Source organism: Notothenia rossii (assembly GCF_949606895.1).
Source record: "Notothenia rossii genome assembly, chromosome: 4".
Taxonomy (NCBI): domain Eukaryota; kingdom Metazoa; phylum Chordata; class Actinopteri; order Perciformes; family Nototheniidae; genus Notothenia; species Notothenia rossii.
Genome location: NC_136902.1, coordinates 48,610,009 through 48,630,281, shown reverse-complemented (window position 1 = coordinate 48,630,281; position 20,273 = coordinate 48,610,009). Strand labels below are relative to the sequence as shown.

Genomic DNA, 20,273 nt, shown 5'->3' with positions numbered 1-20,273 from the left:
ACTATTGCATAGTAGATTTGAATTAAGATTACATTTGGATCTTATTACAAATCTCCAGTAAAAACTATTTAGCTTTTCAGGTAGTTTTTACTTGCTATTCTTTATTGCAAAAATATGTAACTCATATTTACATATAATTTTTTCTACATTAAACATCAGCTCTATTTCCATTAGTTTGTATACATTCTTATATTAAGGCTACTACAAAACATGAAACAACAAACACTTTAACAAAATCAACTTTATTTTGTCATGTTTTAGACAACAGCTTACAAGACTTTCAATACATATATAACAATGTAAAAGTACAAAATCGTGAATACATTTTTCTAAATATTTTTTTATTCACACACACATTTAGAAAAATACTATGTACAATCACAACACAAGTTACACAAAAAACCACCAACAACAATCAGACTCGAGGACAAAACTAAGGGAAATAAATACAAATAAACCCTAAAAATCGTATTTTTTATGATTATTTGAATTAGTTAATCCAACATTTTGAAATATGAACTAACTTCAAGAACTCTAAGTTAAAATGACAATATTTCCATTTTTAAATGGAGTTACAGTAGAGTAGAAGTAAACAGTGCTATGAAGAAGAAAACAAAGGAAAGTAGCAACAGTTTGCACCTAACTAAATGTATTTATTACATTCCACTTTCTAGGCTAAAAGTTTGGAGCTCAAGGTCTGGACTTTAGGAGACACCTTTTGCGAATTGAGCTTGAGAAAGAGCTTTTGGAACACTTCAAAATTGTATTTTACCTTTGGTGGGTAAACCAAGTTCATGGCATAGATTATGCCCATGAGCAGTATGCATGTGTTTGTCACACTTTTGCACCCATCCTGCACCTCAGTTCCCTCTATGACGATCGACACATGACCAGCATTTGCGTCTCCCTGCGCTGCACTGTCGCTGACGACAAAGATCTTCATGAGCTGGCCAGCATAGTCTTCTTTGACGATGTCCTTGCTTACATCCTGTCAAAACATGTTAATGTGTGAGACTCATTACATTAAAGTGGGCATTTCATTCAGTATTTAAGTAGATTATCTAGTGTCCTTCAACTCAAACAAGGATGGGGTAAGTTAATGAAGGGAATTTATATTAACATGTATTCTTTTGGTCCAGTAATGACATGGGTCTGAATGCAGCTCATTTAAATAAATATCTGCTTTGTTCCAACCAAGAAGTAAATAACACTATGTAAACTGCATTAAGTATATTGCAGAAATTAGGGGGAATTTGGGTTTTAACGTCTCAACCATAAATTCTAACACATTTTTAATCAGAAAATGAAATGGAGAAAGTATAAAATAAAATCTATAAATAATACATCAAATGCAGTAAAAAATATATAACTTATGTTAAATGTATTTTACATTACATGTCACTTGTTAGACGCTTTTATCCAAAGCGACTTACATACTCAATACTGTGGACAATCCCCACAGGAGCAATTTGGGCTGAAGTGTCTCAGGGACACAACGACATGCTGACTGCAGTGGGGTTTGAACCTGTGACCAACACACTATTCCACTGCGCCACACGCCTCCCTTATTTAATGCTAAATTAGCTAATCTGAATATTTTTTTTAATTATGGCACAAGTTGCTCAACTATAGAGATACTTATTTACAAATATTGAAGAACAGACAACATATTAAACATGAATTCAACAATCATCATAACATGTACCTGGTAGTCTTTGATGAGTTCCTCTGTACTCTCTCCAAGGAACTCCATCAGGCAGCGGATGATGGCATCTCGTCTACCTTCAACATTTTGCTGTTTAAACAGAAATGTAAATTAGAATAAAGAATACTACATAATTGTAAACGTATTCATGTATATAGAAATACAGCAATCAAAACACATTTTAAGAGAATGCTTCACGTTTACATTTTAGTCCAAAAAACAGGCAGTTTAAGAGAGAGGGGGAGAGGTGAGAAAACACGTACTTACTTAAAAGATGCTGAAAATGTATCTGTAAAGGCCTGTGCATTCCATTATTATTTTTCGTCAGTAAAAGTAATGTTGTTGTATGAATTTCAAAGCTTACCTCACTGAATGAATCAGTTTTATTGTTGAGCCTGCAACGCCGCCTTTCTTCCCAAATATCTTCAGCAGTTTGGGGGTGTAGACGTCCAGTTTCGTCAAAAATGTTCGCCCCAGATGAAGAGTTGTTACCCTTCTGAACTCCTCTTTGATCTTAAACTAAATGTGATTTTTAAAAAAAACGATGTCATTAATGTTATGCAACAAATATGATTTCCTGGCTTTCCTAATGTGAGAATGAATTAGCAAGGTGAAAATGGGAAGTCAGTGTAACTTGTTAATACATGCAACATATACACAAACAGCAATCACAGCACCAGGTAGAAAAACACATGAAAGCTAGATTTACCTGATGTTCCGAGAACAGTGCAGGCCAACTCTCCATGAAGTCTTGGACTGCAGGGCAATCCTCGACAACTTATAGTCCTCGATATGAGAAAGTCCGGTCCATCTTCTCAGCAACAATCGTCTCCTTGTTTTTTTCCCTTACTTCTGTCAATAAATCTACTCTCTCCTTCTCCAAAGTGTCCTTTGTCTCCCCATATGGCAGCGGTGGCAGGTAGTTTACTTCTGCCTTTTTAGGCCTTTAGAAGCCTTTGGGACCCTTTTCATTGGACTTCTGCCTTTTTTGAGAGTTCACCTCCAGCTCTGGACAGGCAAGTTGACGACATCTCAATTTTGCCTGGTAATTGGCCATTTTATATGTTATCCTTTGTTGCCAACCGTATATGCCATTAAAATACCCAGGTTCTTTGAGGCATGGGTACTTCTGTAACAAGGCTTCTGCCACAGCTACCACAGCTAACACTTGGACACCAGGGGTATGCGGTATGGCGAAACATCGCCTCTGCTAATTTTTCAAGTAAGCTACTTGTCAGCCTGGGATTGTTCACAAGGGTGCCATCTTTTTGGTAGGCCTGGTTGCCTGCTTGAAGCATAAGGTCTACATCATATGAAAAGGCAGGGATTTCAAACCGTGCAGGCCACACCTGAGACCGGCAAAGTGTTCCACTTTGATCAGAGAAGGAAAGAAGGATGGTGTCCTGAGATCCAGATGGGTGGACAGAAGAATTATAGGAAGATTCTTCTGCTAGGGAGGAGTCAACATGGAACACTTCCACATTACTGAGATTTAGTACAATTGGTTGGGTTTGTACAACCTTCAAAGTTCCCTTGTCCTCTACTTCCTCAATGCAGCTCGAAGTGATAAACTGGCCACCAAATTCCATGTCTTGGTACATTACTGAAAACTCCCCTGGAATATGAAATGTCTCCTTAATTTCACACATAAGTTCCTGGAGTGTTCCGGGGATGCCCGAGGGTAGAACCAGTTTGCGAATATCATTTTCTTTAAAAATGATCCGGAGCTTTGCTGGGGTACCCATCTCTATAGAAGAAGCTGCATCAGAAAAATTGAAATAAATGATTAATCAACTTGAAATAAATCGGACTTCTAAAGGCCTGTGTGACTTTGTGTGGCAATTAAAAGGACAGGCAAATGTGGTGCTTTAAGGTAACCAGTCGTTTTCCTGCCAGAGTGTATGCAGCCAAAGGATACACATCTGCAATCTCTCCATGCTCAAGTACTTGCACATTGCTGGTGTTCTCCAACTCGTAGCTCCTAAGATGCTCATTGTACCATGTGTTTTGTAGTTTCACAACAAAGGTCAGTTGGTCATGAATGACTAACATCTGTAGCACCTCTGCAAAGTCAGGCAATCCTGCGGTAGAACCACAACACACCAACATCCCAGTTGCATATATGGTGCCTAAAAAGCACACATTATTTGCAACAGGTAGTTTTGTGACTGTAGGGAATTTACACTTCACTTTGTCTTTTATGTCATCCTTGAGTAGATCTAAAGAGACCCCTGTTGTTTTTGTGACTGAGAGTTTTGGTCTGACTGCATTTGATTCATGGAGACGGTGTGCAATCATCAGCTGGTGCTTGTTTGCAAGGGACAACAAGATATTCCTGAAACAGCCTGTTTGTCTGACAGCTCTTTTAAAGAAGCTATGTTTGGCTTCAAATCTCATTGTCCACAAGGCACCCACAGGGCCAAATTCCCGAATGAGCTGAGGATAGTACTCAAGGAAGTGGTGCTTAGAAATGAGCTTTTTTTGTGGGAAAGCTTCAAGGAATCTGCATCTGTGCTCGGAAACCAAACTTTCAAGATAGCAAATGCTTTCTTCTGTATGGACAGGAGACATCACAAGGTCCAAGATGTCTTTCAAGGTCATCAGCATTTGCCACACTGGGTCATGTGCAGGTACTTTTAAACCTATCATCAGAGGCAGCAGACGCAGCAAACACCAGTTTTCATGTGCATTCCCTCCGACTGATCTTCGTGCAATGGAGTCATTGAGGTTCCACGAGAGAAAAATATTTGTTCTTGATGAATTTATCAAATGATAATGCCAACTCCACTGGAACAATACCCTCAAGCAGGTCATGTAAAACATCTGGAGGGTAACCAGATGTTACATTGAAATGGTCAAGTTGTTCAGATAGCGCACACTGCTTTTTGACAACACAGAAATGTGTGTGATGCAGGCCAGACAAAGCTGTCTGAACATGCAGCGCATGCTGCTCTTTAGTTCTTCGATGAAAAAACCCAGATCTTATTTCTTTGTCCTGAAAGTCTGAACGCTCCCGAGACAAAACCGACAAACATGAGAACCGGAAAAGCTTTCGACAAATCCTGCCACAGAATGGGCTCCCAAATGATCTGCCACCACAGCCACAACAGTCCCTCTGACGACTTTTCCTAAACATGGTACAAAAATACCATCTTTCTCCAAGCTTTTCAGATCTGTTAATAATGGCTCCAACATTCTCTGGAATCCAAACCTTTTGGTGTCCTGTGCCTTACACAGAATAGCTAAATAAATAGCATCCAATGTTGATTGTGACTGCACTGGAACATCTCCCAGTTGACTCAACCACATATCTTAAAACTGGACCGGAGGCTGTGCAGGAAATGAACTGAAGCTCATCTACTATTTCATCAATACACTTGTTTGGCACATTGAAAGTGCTCTCTAATTTTAGGAAGAGTTGGCCAAACTTCTCTTTTATGAACCGAGATAAATCTTCTCGTTCATCAACAGAGGGCTCAGGATCCTCCCCATCTTCCATAACCTGACTCAACGACTCATCCTGAGCAACAGTGGGATCAGGGTATTTTTTGAAGACTTCAATTTTAAAGTCTTCCGGTCCATGTGCAGAATGTTTCCTCCGTCTATGAGAAGTAAAGGTTGAATATATATTTGTTTTGAAGCCACAGTTTTTGAACACACATGCGACAACTTCATATCTCCTCAAATGTCTGCCAAGATGCTCAATGTATTGTCTCTCTGAATGAAACAAACTAGAACTGCATAGTAGACAACTAAATGAAAGAACTTCCCTTGGTGTTGCTGACTCGTCGTGCTGTCGGGACAAATGGGCACGAAGGGCATTAAATGTTCTAAATGAACAAGGGCAATCATTGTAAAGACAAGGGACTGAATGGCTCCGGGAAAAATGTCCACGTTTTAGCCTGTAGAGCTTTAACAACCCTATCCTTTTATTTGATTGAAAGTCACAGGTTTTACACACCCATCTCATCTTGTGGAAACTGGAAAAAAACATAAATAAATACGAATGTTAACCTTTTCAAATCCAAACCATGTTACATGTCAACTTAAACATATAAAAATAATAATTTGATAAACGTACTCAGTTGTTGAGAAAATTTGCTGAAAGGTTAATTTCCTTTAGTAGCCTGTGAAATACAGAAAGTAAAAAATGTAATTTAAATGGATGTTTTTTTCCTTCATAACTTTACATTGGTTTTAATGGTATTGACTAATGTACGGTGGCTGGGAAGGGCAAACGAGAATTACAAGGTGTGAAACACTTTAACAAAGCTTGAGACAAATTCACATTTTATAAAACAAAAATTACATTAGCAAAACATTTTTACCAAGGACATAATCATTTTACATTAACAATAAAAAATTAACAAGTCCCGAAACACTTTAACCCTCTATGGCATGACTTTTTATTTTGGGAGGAAAAACATTTTTCACCATGTGTTTTAGGAGCTTAGGGTTCCCTGATATTATATCAATTATAAAATGTCTGTCTGTCTGTCTGTCTGTCTGTCTGTCTGTCTGTCTGTCTGTGTGTGTGTGTGTGTGTGTGTGTGTGTGTGTGTGTGTGTGTGTGTCACGGCTTGGCTCTCAGCCATAACAAACGCAGCGATGAGACGACGACGTGAGTATGGAAAAAAGAGGAGTTTATTCACACTCCCCAAAACAACCGACCACCAAACAGGGTTAACAAGCTCTATGCAGGAGGATAGCTGTTCCGGGCTGCTCTTCCTCCTACGTTCCCCCGGGCAGGGAGAGAGCCACTGCAGCCTACTTAGACCCTTTATGGAGGCGCTGATCAGATTGGGAGCACCTGGAGAGAGGCTGCACCTGGATACAATCAGGGAGAGAGAAGCACACACACCCACACACAAAGGCACACCCACACCAGCATAGGCAGTGAAGCAGGGGTCGTCACACCCCCCCCCTTAAAGTCGGTGTCCGCAGGGCCACCGGCACCACCAACCAACCCCATCCCAAACCAAAGCAAAAGGTCATGGAAAACAAAACCCCACATATGGAACTCCCCCAGGTCCCTAATGAAAAAAACAACAACAAAAAAAACACCACCTTCACACAGCAATCCTCTCCTTCATTGCCCAGCCACACCTTTAGCAACACCAGTATCTGAGAAGCACTATTTAAAAAGAATGGGCAGAGCAAGAAAGATTTATCACAGTATGACAGTCAATATATATACATTAAGGTAAGACCTAACCATACTTAGTGCCATGGGGCTCGTGACAGCGCGTCAGCAATAACATTGTCAGACCCCCTAATGTGCCTAACATCAAGGTTGTAAGCCTGAAGAAACAACGACCACCTCGTCAGTCTTTGGTTAGGACACTTCATTGAATGCAAAAAGGTCAGGGGATTGTGATCTGTGTAAACCAAAATTGGTCCTCCTGCTCCCACATATACAGTGAAATGCTGCAACGCCCAAATGAGTGCTAACGCTTCCTTCTCAATCACCGAATAATTCCTTTGGTAACTGTTAAGTTTCTTTGAAAAGAAACTGACGGGTCTCTCCACCCCCCCTTGTCAAGCTGGAGCAGAACCGCACCGACTCCCACCTGGCTTGCATCTACTTGGAGACTAAAAGGACGATCAAAACATGGAGCCGCTAACGCCTGAGAGGAACACAACAGAGACTTAACCCTATCAAACGCTCTCTGACAGTCGACCGACCAAGTATATTTTACCTTAGCCCTAAGAAGTTCAGTCAAAGGAAACACTGTAGTGGAAAAATGTTCACAGAACCTCCTGTAGTAACCCACCATACCCAAAAATCTCTGGAGTTCCTTTTTGGTTGTGGGTTGTGGGTATTCAGATATTGCTCTGACCTTGGCCAGAACTGGAGCCACACAACCCTGACCCACCACATGGCCAAGATATGTCACTGTTGCCTTTGCAAAGGCACATTTGGCCAAATTAATAGTCAGATGTGCCTCCGTCAACCATTCAAACAACCTCTCGATGCGCTGAACATGAGCAGTCCAAGTGTCACTGCAAATTACCAAATCGTCTAGATACACCGTACAACCCTCTAAACCCGACACCACGCGATTCATCAAACGTTGGAATGTAGCAGGAGCATTTTTTAACCCAAACGGCATTACCTTATATGAATAAAGTCCAGATGGTGTGATAAATGCTGCTATTTCCTGTGCCCGCTTGAACAAGGGGATCTGCCAATAACCTTTAAGCAAATCAAATTTGCTAACATACTTTGCGGACCCCACCTGATCTATACAGTCATCCATCCGTGGCAAAGGAAAAGAGTCAGATTTTGTCACCGCATTCACTTTTCTTAGATCAGTACAGAATCTAGGTGTCCCATCCTGCTTTGGCACCAAAATACATGGAGACGCCCAACTAGATGCTGATGGGACAGCATTTTTGTTCTCCAACATGTAATTAATCTCTGCATCCAGCCGATTGCGCTTAACTGGTGGCATGCGATAAAAATGTTGCTTAATCGGCTGAGCGTCCCCAACATCAATATCATGCTCAGCCCAGTCAGTTTGCGACGGAGTGTCTCCAAACAGACACAGATATTTGTGTACCAATGCTGAGAGTTCCTCACGTCTTGATTCCGCCAAATGAGACAACAACCCGTCTAAATTATCTAGCGATTCCGAATTTCTCAAATGACCACAGAGCAAACTATCATCAGGTTCAGGCACTACATCTCCCTCATGCGTCAAACCATGTGTCACCGCAACAGCCGGCTGCACCTCATCCTTCTCCACCTCTGTGTCCGTGTTAACCTCCCGCTTGTGGTAGGGTTTCAGAAGATTTACATGACAGAGGCGTTTAGTCTTCCTTCGTTCTGGTGTTGCCACAACATAATTTAAATCAGAAGTTTTCTCAATGATAGTGTACGGACCTGAATATTTAGCCTGAAATGGGGAACCAACAATAGGCATAAGTGATAGAACCTGGTCACCTGGATTAAACTCCTGTCGTGCCGAACGACGGTCATACAACTCCTTCATTTTACTTTGAGACACTGACAACTTTTCCCGTGCCATACTTAAAGCAACAATCAAACGACGCCTGAAGCCATTCACATAATCCACCAAGCTCCGTGGTGGCTCAGTGTCCACACAACCCTCTTTCAGCACTGCCAAGGGGCCCCGTACAGCATGTCCGAAAACCAACTCATTAGGGCTAAACCCCGTACCTTCATGTACCGCCTCCCTTGCAGCCAACATCAACCAAGGAAGACCTTCCTCCCAGTCTCCATCTAGCTCAGTACACACTGAAGCATCAGGGCACAGTCTGCATCCGGCCAATCCCTAGCTTTAGCCACCCGTTCAAAAAGCAAAAAAAAAGTGTCAGGATCACTTTCATTAAATTGCGGCAACAAGCGCAAGTTGTTAGCATCGAACCGCTGAGGAGACCTGGGCACCTGTTCACCGTGCCGCTCACCCAACACCGCACTACCTCTGCCTATGGAAAGACGCTGTCCTTCCATATCAAGTTTGGCTTTCTCAGTCTCCTGCCGCATCCTCTCCACTGCAATCTCCTTTTCAAACTCCATCTCATACCTCATTTTGTCATGACTCAGCTGCAACAACAACATCTCCTTCTGCTGCTCAAAGGACAGTAAACTAGCCTGCAACAGAGGTTTTAACACCCCCTCCTTAACTTCCGGAAGCACACCAGTTTCACGTAATACTGACACAATAGAGGTTTTTATAGTGCTTTTTAGCCTCTTATCGCCAACGATTTCCACCGAGAAATGTTCCGCAATAACGAGCAGCTGCTCCATTGAGAAATTTTCAAGGGCTTCCTGAGAGGGAGCACTGATAAACGCGTCTACCTCCTTCATACTACAACGCAACACCGAGTTTACAGTGAGACAAAAGAGAAAAGAGAAAAAAAAAAAACTGATTGGAGTTTCCCCACTAACTACGACACCCGCTAACTAATCTCCTCCCTGGTCTTCATGTGGTTACTTGCGGCGGGTACTTATGCACTAAAGACCGCTGGCCGAGCAAAGCGACTAGCAAGCTAGCAAAAATACTACGACCACGGCCATGCCCCCAAACCAAAGCTTCAGCCACTTTCACCACAACATTAACACCCCGCACAACGGTTCCAAGGGAACCGTCGCTACCACCTATCAGGAGAAACCCCACACAAAATAACGAACGAACTCACACGCACCCAAGCTTATCTTACCGGTTTGGACGAGCCCCCAGCTGTCACGGCTTGGCTCTCAGCCATAACAAACGCAGCGATGAGACGACGACGTGAGTATGGAAAAAAGAGGAGTTTATTCACACTCCCCAAAACAACCGACCACCAAACAGGGTTAACAAGCTCTATGCAGGAGGATAGCTGTTCCGGGCTGCTCTTCCTCCTACGTTCCCCCGGGCAGGGAGAGAGCCACTGCAGCCTACTTAGACCCTTTATGGAGGCGCTGATCAGATTGGGAGCACCTGGTGAGAGGCTGCCCCTGGATACAATCAGGGAGAGAGAAGCACACACACCCACACACAAAGGCACACCCACACCAGCATAGGCAGTGAAGCAGGGGTCGTCACAGTGTGTGTGTGTGTGTGTGTGTGTGTGTGTGTGTGTGTGTGTGTGTGTGTGTGTGTGTGTGTACATTGTATTTATTGTCATTTCCATTCATTCACAGAGACATTAATTTGGTGATTTGGCTCAACACAACACAAGTGTGTTAACTTAAGTTTGAGTCAATCACTTTCAAGTTACTTCCGGTATGATGAACATTCCCTTTCCGGTTTTATTCTCTAGTTTGCCCTTCTCAGCCACCATACTATGGACTCATTTGGGCCTCTTGACTTCAATATGACTGAAATGTTGCAATATTGCAAATGTTTATTTTGAAAACATTTCTGATCACCCAACTACACACCATACTAATATTTTGTAAACGTACCTGCATAGCAAGGTATCTGTCATTACTGGTGTACTTTGACTGCAGACACTCACTGTTGGAGACAAGAAATGTCTAAAAAAAGATAAGGGAGAGGAACAAATACAAAAGATAAGCTTACATAATACAATCACATCTAGTTTCAACAACTCTGACATTAGCTGGCATGCAAGCCTCTAGTTTTAGTTGTTAAACTGGCATTGATGGCCAATAAGCCAAAACCAGTGGGTTGATTTTACATAAGATACGCTAAATTGTAGGGATGGGTATCGTTAATGGTACTACTACTTTTATCGATACGGTCTTTTAACGGTACTTTTATCGGTTCTTTTGGAGAAAAAATTAAGGTAAACTAACTAAACAAATTGTGAGCAAAACTAACATTGCTTTTTATTTAAATTACATTTCTAATATTTCACATCAAAAGAAACAACAATGTTTGAACAAATTGTATTAAATAATCTGATGACAGAATTGTAAACAAAATAGCTGAAACTTTAACAAATAAATAACTCAGTTACCTAATCATTAACCCATGTTTGTATAATTGAGTTAACTCTGTGTGTTCAATCAATCAATGTTTATTTATATAGCCCAATATCACAAATGTTACATTTGTCTCAGTGGACTTCACAGTTTGTACAGAATATCAGTATGACAATACGACACCCTCTGTCCTTAGACCCTCAAATCGTACAAGGAAAAACTTCCAGAGAAAACCCCACAGTTTAAAGGGAAAAATGGGAGAAACCTCAGGGAGAGCAACAGAGGAGGGATCCCTCTCCCAGGACGGACAGACGTGCAATAGATGCCGTGTATAAATTGAAAAGATAATACATTTGCAACATAGGTAGTCCAAATGTTTGGAAATGCATGTGTGTATAATACAGGGATGCAAACACACGTATGGTGAAAAAAGAGAGAACTATTCGAAGCAGAAAAAAAACAGCGTAATATACCATCTGACAAAGGCCTGCGCTATAATGCTTCAATTAACTGGCTATTCTTTATAATATACTCTGATCAATAGGAGACAGAGATGTTAAGTTATAAATCAAGGGTTTTTATTATTATTTACAGCAGGGGTGGGGAACCTTTTTCCTTTCAATTTTTACAACATCCTCCGAGGGCCGTACAAATTATTGAACTGCTTAAAAAAACAAAAATCACAGCCCATTAATTTGGCCTTTCTTTCATGCTGTGCAAAGAAAAAGCAACCTCTTAATCCAGATATCTTGCCATGACTCGCGCATGCACGCACGCACGTGCATGGTTGTGGCAGAAAGATATGGACACAAGATGTGTGCAAATGTATTTAGTATCCTATCCATGTGAACATGATTTAAGTGGGGGGGACCTAACCTCCTCTAGTGGGGTCTCGGGAAGATTTTTTTTTAAATATTGAAGTTAAAAGCATCAATCTGGTGCACTTTGAGAGCAACATGAAGAGATCTATGGATACATCTCAACACCCATTTGAAACAGAACTGTAAGCAGATTTTTTTGGGGGGATATTTTACAAATCACTCCCCTTTTAAACTCTATTCTTGTTATTTTTAACAACTTTTTTGTTACTGTCATATTGCATTTTATACCTGTTTTTCATTTAGACTCTAATGTCTCATTAATAATTATAATGATCATATCAAGGTGTGCCTAACCTCACTGAGCTGAGGTTATTTGAGCCTCTCAGGAGAGAGCTCTCTTCCACCTGGTTGTAGAAAAGCTCTTTAAATTCGTTAGCATAGCTAGCTAACCAGATGCTAATAACAACAGATCGCCACTGTGCTTACAACTAAAGAAAGCCACGCAAACACTGCGGTGTGTACGGCTCCTTATGGGTACTGCAATATTTGAAGAGCTGGAGCGGCGTTCCGGTGCTCTCCGTCAGCACTCTAGTCTACACTCCTTTCCGACGAGACGTATACCACGTGAAGACACGTTACGCTCGTGTTGTGTTCATGGAACCTGCCCTTGGCCAGGAAAAACAGGCACTCGCTTGTTTAATTATTTTGCGGTCTAGATTTCTTCTTCTTTTTTGAAGTGAAAAGTTGTCCGTTAGTCGGACTGACGGACGGACGGACGGACGGACGGACCCCCCCCCCACCCCCAAAACGAAAACTCTTCGGTTCTCCGCGAATTACACAAGTCACCCAAATCAGCGTTAAAAAAGCGGGAGGCGCCGAAAAGCGACTAATTTGCATCACTGATAATAATAAGATGAATCCACGAGGATATCCATCCAGGACTTATGATCCAGGACCACAGCCACGACTCAAGATCCAGGACTCGCAATCCATGACACAGGACCGCAGGATCATCCATGACTCCGGATCCCGGCGTATATAGACACCAAAAAGAAAGAAATTTGGGGAAGCTGGGTTAATCGGAACATGAGAGTACACAGGTATAGACAGAGAGAAGGAAGAAGTAAGATGTCCCCCGACAAACTAAGCCTATATCAGCAAAACTAGGGGCTGAATCTAATCAGCCCTAACTATAAGCTTTATCAAAAAGGAAGGTCTTAAGCGCACTCTTAAAAACGGATAGGGTGTCTGCCGTCCGAACACAAACTGGAAGCTGATTCCACAAAAGTGGAGCTTGATAAGAAAAGGCTCTGGCTCCCATTGTACTTTTAGAGACTCTAGGAACAACCAACAACCCTGCATTCTTGGAACGCAATGCCCTAGTAGGACAATAGGGTATAATGAGTTCTTTAAGGTAAGATGGTGCCTGCCCATTAAGGGCTTTGTAGGCGAGAAGAAGAATTTTAAATTCTATCCTGTGTTCTATAGGGAGCCAGTGTAAGGCAGCCAGAACAGGAGTAATGTGGTCCCTTTTCCTAACTCTGGTTAGTACACGAGCTGCAGCATTTTGAATCAGCTGAAGCGACTTGACTGACTTCTTGGTACACCCTGATAATAAGGAGTTACAATAATCCAGCCTTGAAGTAACAAATGCATGGACTAGTTTCTCTGCATCGTTTTGAGGCAAGATATGCCTGATTTTTGCAATGTTACGTAGATGGAAGTAGGCGGTCCTTGAAATTGATTTTATGTGGGTGTTAAAGGATAAATCCTGATCAAATATAACACCAAGATTCCTTACAGTCTCACTGGAGGCCAAATTAATGCCATCCATAGTTAATATATCTTTAGATAATTTGATTCGTAGATTCTTCGGGCCAAGTACAATAACTTCAGTTTTGGTCGTGTTTAACATCAAAAGATTTAAGGTCATCCACGTTTTTAAGTCCTTGAGGCAGTCTTGAATTTTATTTAGATGATTAATTTCATCAGGCTTGATTGATAAATATAGTTGAGTATCATCCGCATAACAATGAAAGTTTACAGAATGATTCCTTATAATATTGCCTAACGGAAGCATATATAGGGTGAACAAAATAGGTCCAAGCACTGAGCCCTGTGGCACTCCATGGCTAACTTTGGTTTGCATGGAAGATTCATCGTTGACACGTACAAACTGAGAGCGTTCAGATAGATAGGACCTAAACCAGCCTAAAGCAGTTCCCTGTATGCCAACTAAGTGCTCTAGTCTTTGCAATAGGATATCATGGTCGATAGTATCAAATGCAGCACTAAGATCGAGCAAGACAAGAATAGAGACAAGTCCCTTGTCAGAGGCTATTAGAATGTCATTTGTGACTTTAACCAGAGCTGTCTCTGTGCTATGTTGTGTTCTAAAGCCAGACTGAAAATCTTCAAATAAATCATAGTTTTTTAAGTAATCACACAGCTGTTTTGCGACTGCTTTCTCAAGAATTTTTGAGAGGAACGGAAGATTAGAAATAGGTCTATAGTTGGCTAAAACCTCTGGATCGAGGTTGTGCTTTTTAAGAAGCGGTTTTATCACTGCTACTTTGAATGATTGTGGAACATAGCCTGATAATAAAGACATATTCATAATATTTAATAAAGAAGTGCTAATTAATGGAAAAACTTCTTTTAACAGCTTAGTTGGAATTGGGTCTAAGATACACGTTGATGGTTTAGAAGAGAGAATCATTGAATTTAATTGTTCAAGGTTTATGGCTGAAAAGCATTCTAGTTTACTATCTAGTGTAATATTAGAACTTACGTTTCCGGGAGCTGTTGATAACACTATACTGGTCAAAGGCAAGAGGTCATTGATTTTGTTTCTGAGAGTAACAATTTTATCGTTAAAAAAGCACATAAAATCATTACTACTGAGTGCTATGGGAATAGAAGGCTCAGTCGAGCTGTGGCTCTCTGTCAGCCTGGCTACAGTGCTGAAAAGAAATCTTGCATTATTCTTATTCTCATCTATTAATGAAGAGTAGTATGCTGCTCTCGCTTTACGCAGTGCTTTCTTATATTCATTGAGAGTAATATGCCAAATTAAACGAGATTCTTCAAGTTTAGTGGAACGCCATATCCTTTCAAGTTGTCTCGACTTTTGCTTTATTTTGCGGGTTTCGGCATTATGCCATGGAGCTAATCTATGTTGTTTTATTTTCTTCTTTTTCAAAGGAGCAACAGAGTCTAATTTTATTCGCAGCGCATCTGTAGCACTATCAACAACATGATCAATTTGGGGTGGTGTACATTTTGTATAAGTTTCCTCCCCTACATGCAGACATGCTATCGAGTTAAGTATTGGTGGAATCTCTTCCTTAAATTTGGCTATAGCACTAACAGATAAGTTTCTGCTGCAGGAGCTTTTGGCTAATGCTTTGTAGTCTAGTAACAGTACTTCAAAAGTTACTAAGAAATGGTCGGATAAAGCAGGATTATGCGGTTCGACTAATAGTTGCTCAATTTCAATACCATAAGTCAGAACAAGGTCAAGAGTGTGATTATAGCAGTGGGTTGGTTTATTTACACTCTGAAAGAAACCAACATAATCTAATATAGAGTTAAATGCAACAGTAAGGCTATTTTTATCATCGTCAACATGAATATTAAAGTCACCTACGATAATTACTTTATCTGTTTTAAGTACCAAAGCTGATAAAAACTCAGAGAATTCTGATAAGAATTCTGAATAAGGACCTGGTGCACGGTACACTGTAACAAATCAAATTGGCTGCAAAGTTTTCCAGGTCGGATGCGTAAGACTGAAAATGAGGCTTTCAAAGGAGGTATAATTTAATTTTTGTTTAGTATTGATAAGTAAACTTGAGTCAAAGATTGCTGCAACTCCACCTCCTCGGCCCGTGCCTCGGGCAATATGAGTATTGATATGGGTGGGTGGAGTGGCCTCATTTATGCTGACATATTCTTCATGTCTCAACCAAGTTTCAGTGAGACAGCATATATCAATATTATAATCTGATATTAAATCATTTACCAGTATTGCTTTAGATGCTAGAGATCTTATGTTTAAGAGACCACATTTAATCTTCCTGTTTTGTTGCACTGTAGTAGTTGTTACATTTACTTTTATTAGGTTATTATGTATGACACCTCTATTAGGTTTTACCTTAAATTGTCCTTGGGCAGACACACACACCGTTAATATTGGGTATTTTATTGGGGTCGGGATTCCTATGGATGACTGCCTAGGAGAGAGCGCAGAGAAGCGTGTAAGACTGCGACTCTGCCTCCTGGTCTCAACTCCAGTTTGTCATGGATTAAGTCCACAGAGCCCTGAAATGTTTGCCGAAATGAGATTTGCACCTTCCAAAGTAGGATGAATGCCGTCTCTCTTAATCAGACCAGGTTTTCCCCAGAAGGCTGTCCAATTATTCACGAAGCCCACATTGTTTGCTGGGCACCACCAAGACAACCAGCGCTGAAATGATGACATGCGGCTATACATGTCATCATTGATCAGATTGGGGAGAACCAGAGAAGATTACGGTGTCCGACATTGTTTTAGCATAACTACACACCGACGCCACATTAAGTTTGGTGCATTCTGATTGGCGTAAACGAACATCATTACCACCGACGTGAATAACAATCCTACTGTATTTACGTTTATTTTTAGCCAGCAGTTTAAGATGCGCCTCAACGTCGCCCGCTCTGGCCCCCGGAATGCATGTGACTGTGGACGCTTCGGTCTCTAAATTCACGTGTCTCATAATAGAGCTAACAATAACCAGAGTTGGCTTCTCAGCGGGTGTCTCGCTGAGTGGGGAATATCTGTTAGATACGTGAACGGGTTGGTGGGGACCTGCGGGTTTCGCGTTATGCCCCTTCTGAACAGTCACCCATTCTCCCTGCTGCTCGGGAGTTGCCGGGGGACGGCTAAGAGGAGCTACCTTTTGCCGGTCCGCTCCGGCTAACAACAAAATGTATTATTTCATCTCCACAACAACATCAACAAATAACATTTCAGAAGCATAAACGTATAAAAATTCAAAATGTAAAGCTGAAACATGTAACCCTATTTTTTGTGACTGAGAATTAAAGTGGGCCCACAAAGCAAACACGTGTTTCCCATCTGTCCACCATGTCCTACTGTAGCTGAGTTATTTTCTAAGATGCGGAGCCGGGCTTCTATGGCTATGATTCCCGCCTCCAACCTAACAACTATACTACATTTAACACATGTATCGGTACCAGTAAAGGAGGTAGGGGAGTAACCAAACATGAGACAGTTAGAGCAGGAAATAGCACCCGAGGCTGGGGAAAGAGCCATGGCTAGCTATCAAGCTAAAGTAGCTACCGTTAGCAAACCCGAAAAGAGTCTAGGCAACTGTGGAGTTACAGTCGCTAAGAGAAGGAGAGTTTGTGAGTGCTTAAGCTGTAGTAACGTGTGATTACAACGTCAGGCAGTTGCCGTGATCAAGAGTTTTAAAACGATCGATTAAGTTAAGATAATAAGCTATCAGCAACAGAACAGGCACACGGGATACCCGGAGATGACAACAACAACCGGAAGTTACAACATGCTTACCGCAATAGTGGTCCGTGTAGAAACAAGGGAACACAATGAATGAGTTAGCTAGCATACATAACACCTGACGTGGAAACGTTACTCGTGGATGGGGCTACAGAGCTACTACAAAGACAGTCGAACCGGTGCATTTCTCCGTCTGAATCTGGTGCACTTTTGCAAGATGTTTAGACAAATTGCTTGTGTTACTGCCCTGACATGCTAAACTCTTATTGCACTTTTGGTAACGAGCATTGTCCACACTCGGAGCGCGTTCTCTCCGCCATCTCCTCCGTGTGTGTGTGTGTGTGTGTGTGTGTGTGTGTGTGTGTGTGTGTGTGTGCGTGCGTGTAATGGCGGGGGAGAGATCTCTCGTCTGGATTTGAAAGATCGAAAATACTGAAAATAATCATAGACGCAGTCTTCTTGCGTATTAGAAACGGAGTTGGCGACACTAAAACTGCAATATAATGTTTGTGTAGCAATAATAAATACAAAATATTTCTTACATGTCTGCCTACCGATAAAAAGACCGATAATGTCGGAGCTTAACGGTACCACAGTCTTTAATAATTCAGCCCTATCCCTACTAAATTGTGATATATGTTATTTGTTATGTGGATAGAAAATTACACATTAGCTATGGGGTTTTGGTCATATCACATCAGGTCACTGTTAGTATTAAATACTGGATGCACCAGGCACCGTGGCACACAATCTAAAGCTATATAGTAGCTGACACAGTATTTTAGTATCATAATGTAGCACGAACACCGCCTCCCCCCAATAAAAAAATACTTTTTAAATAAGTGAGTCCGCCAATGCCAGATTGATCTGAAACTGAGAATTACCCCCTAGTCTACGGGTTTGAATCTCTGAATAACCCACTAAAAACTAACCCACACCTTGACATCTGATTTATCCCACGTGCTGAATTAGCTAGCATGCTAACGAGCTAACCGGCTAAGTACGTTTTTAATATCTGCATGTTTAGACAAATTGCTCGTGTTACCGCCCTGACATGCTAAACTCTTATTGAACTTTTGGTAACGAGCATTGTCCACATCGAGACGGGTCAAGTGTAACCACACCTCGGAGCGCGTTCTCTCCGTCATCTCCTCCGTGTGTATGTGTGTTGCTGCATGTAGCAGCCGCGTGTGTGTAATGGCGGGGGAGATAACTCGTCTGGATTCGAAAGATCGAAAATAATCATAGACGCATTTTGCAGTCTTCTTGCGTATTAGAAACGGAGTTGACATAATAAATAACCCACTAAAAACTAACCCACACCTTGATATCTGATTTATCCCGCGTGCTGAGTTAGCTAGCATGCTAACGAGCTAACCGGCTTAATGTACGTTTTTAATATCTGCATTCAGCTGACAAGATAACATGAATGTAACCAGATAACCAAGAGCATAAATATACTCACATGACTCCAAATCCACGATTATTCAACACATTAGCAGAGGGTCCATCCATGCCATCTTCCACTCAGTAAATTGTCCTCTTCTCCCGAATCTCTGTACCGTGTGCAACTACTCTGACGTCATAGGGCGTAACCCACGTTCACTTAAATTGCCAAGGTAAACTTTATTAGCTTTTAACCGTTTTACAATCAACACAATACTTTAGGTAATATTTACTTGGTTCTATGGTTAAAATGTACTTAACACAATGATGATACAAAATTACATGCAAAATGCAAGTAACACATTAAATAAAAGGAGACATTTTGAATTAAAGCACTAAATTAGTAATTTCTTGTAGAAGTAAAACACATAATCTAAGTAATATTTACAGGACCAAAAAAAAATCGTTTTTATCAGTGCAGAGGAGGCTCTTAAAGAAGAAGTTACAGGTCTGTTAGAGCCAGAAATCTTGTTTGTTTGTAGGTGACCAAATACTTATTTTACCAAGGAATTTACCAATTAATTCATAAAAATCCTACAATGTGATTTCCTGGATTCTTTCCCCCCATTCTGTCTCTCATAGTTGAAGTGTACCTAGGATGAAAATGACAGGCCTCTCATCTTTTTAAGTGGGAGAACTTGCACAATTGGTGGCTGACTAAATACTTTTTTGCCCCACTGTAAGTGCATTATGTCCAAGGGGGTCAGATACAGCTTGCAGCCGAAGTATGGAGCCAGAATTGGGTCAATATTCTAGCGCGCAAAACAAGCTACTCACGAGAGAAAAATGTGCTTTTACACCCGCTTAAAATGACCCTGGCGTGCAGATTAAACCCCCGCAAGCGGCTATGCGCTCGCTCGCGAGAGACAGCCCTCTTGCTCGCTTGCGGGAGTGTCAGCCTCACTCGCAGAGTCTGTCTGCGCGCCCGTGAAAAGTTTCTGACACTTTGGGGCGGAGTCACTGGACCTTGATTGACAGCTGCCAAGAAGCCTGGAGTTGCCAGGTTTGATCATTGCCTGAACTACCAAGAGCCAAGGAGTGACATCAGCAAGATTAGTTGGACGAGATTTATCGGTGAAGTTGTCCATAAAAAACTATCATATTCGTACCCAGATAGCAAAATATGAGTGAATCAATGTTGAAATATGGTTAGGCAGAAATATTGAATCCATGTTGAAACCCGGACATTGAAATTAAACCGAAAGCGCAAATAGTTTTAATGTTGAATAAACGTTGGACTTTCAACCATAACTGACACTATCAATGTTGATTCAACCATCATCTAAATAGGAATCTACATGCATATTTTTGTTTGATTTTACATTGAATCAATGTTAGGAATCAACATTGATTCAACCATCATCCAAATGGGAATCTACA

The 20,273-nt window shown here is 41.2% G+C and overlaps 1 long non-coding RNA gene across 3 annotated transcripts; it reads right to left on the bottom strand.

Annotated features, from left to right (window-relative positions):
* Positions 1 to 263: 263 nt before the first annotated feature.
* On the bottom strand, positions 264 to 19,070 carry LOC307036468. 3 transcript variants are annotated; one of them, XR_013807362.1, is made up of 7 exons: positions 18,913 to 19,070; positions 10,620 to 10,691; positions 5,787 to 5,832; positions 2,415 to 5,685; positions 2,070 to 2,224; positions 1,706 to 1,795; positions 264 to 988 (listed from the first exon to the last, which is right to left on the bottom strand). It is a non-coding gene; the product is annotated as an uncharacterized lncRNA (long non-coding RNA). The 3 variants fall into 3 exon arrangements; XR_013807364.1 differs by having other exon boundaries at positions 2,415 to 3,464; positions 5,667 to 5,685; positions 10,620 to 19,042; XR_013807363.1 differs by having other exon boundaries at positions 10,620 to 19,045.
* Between the last annotated feature and the right edge of the window lie 1,203 nt (positions 19,071 to 20,273).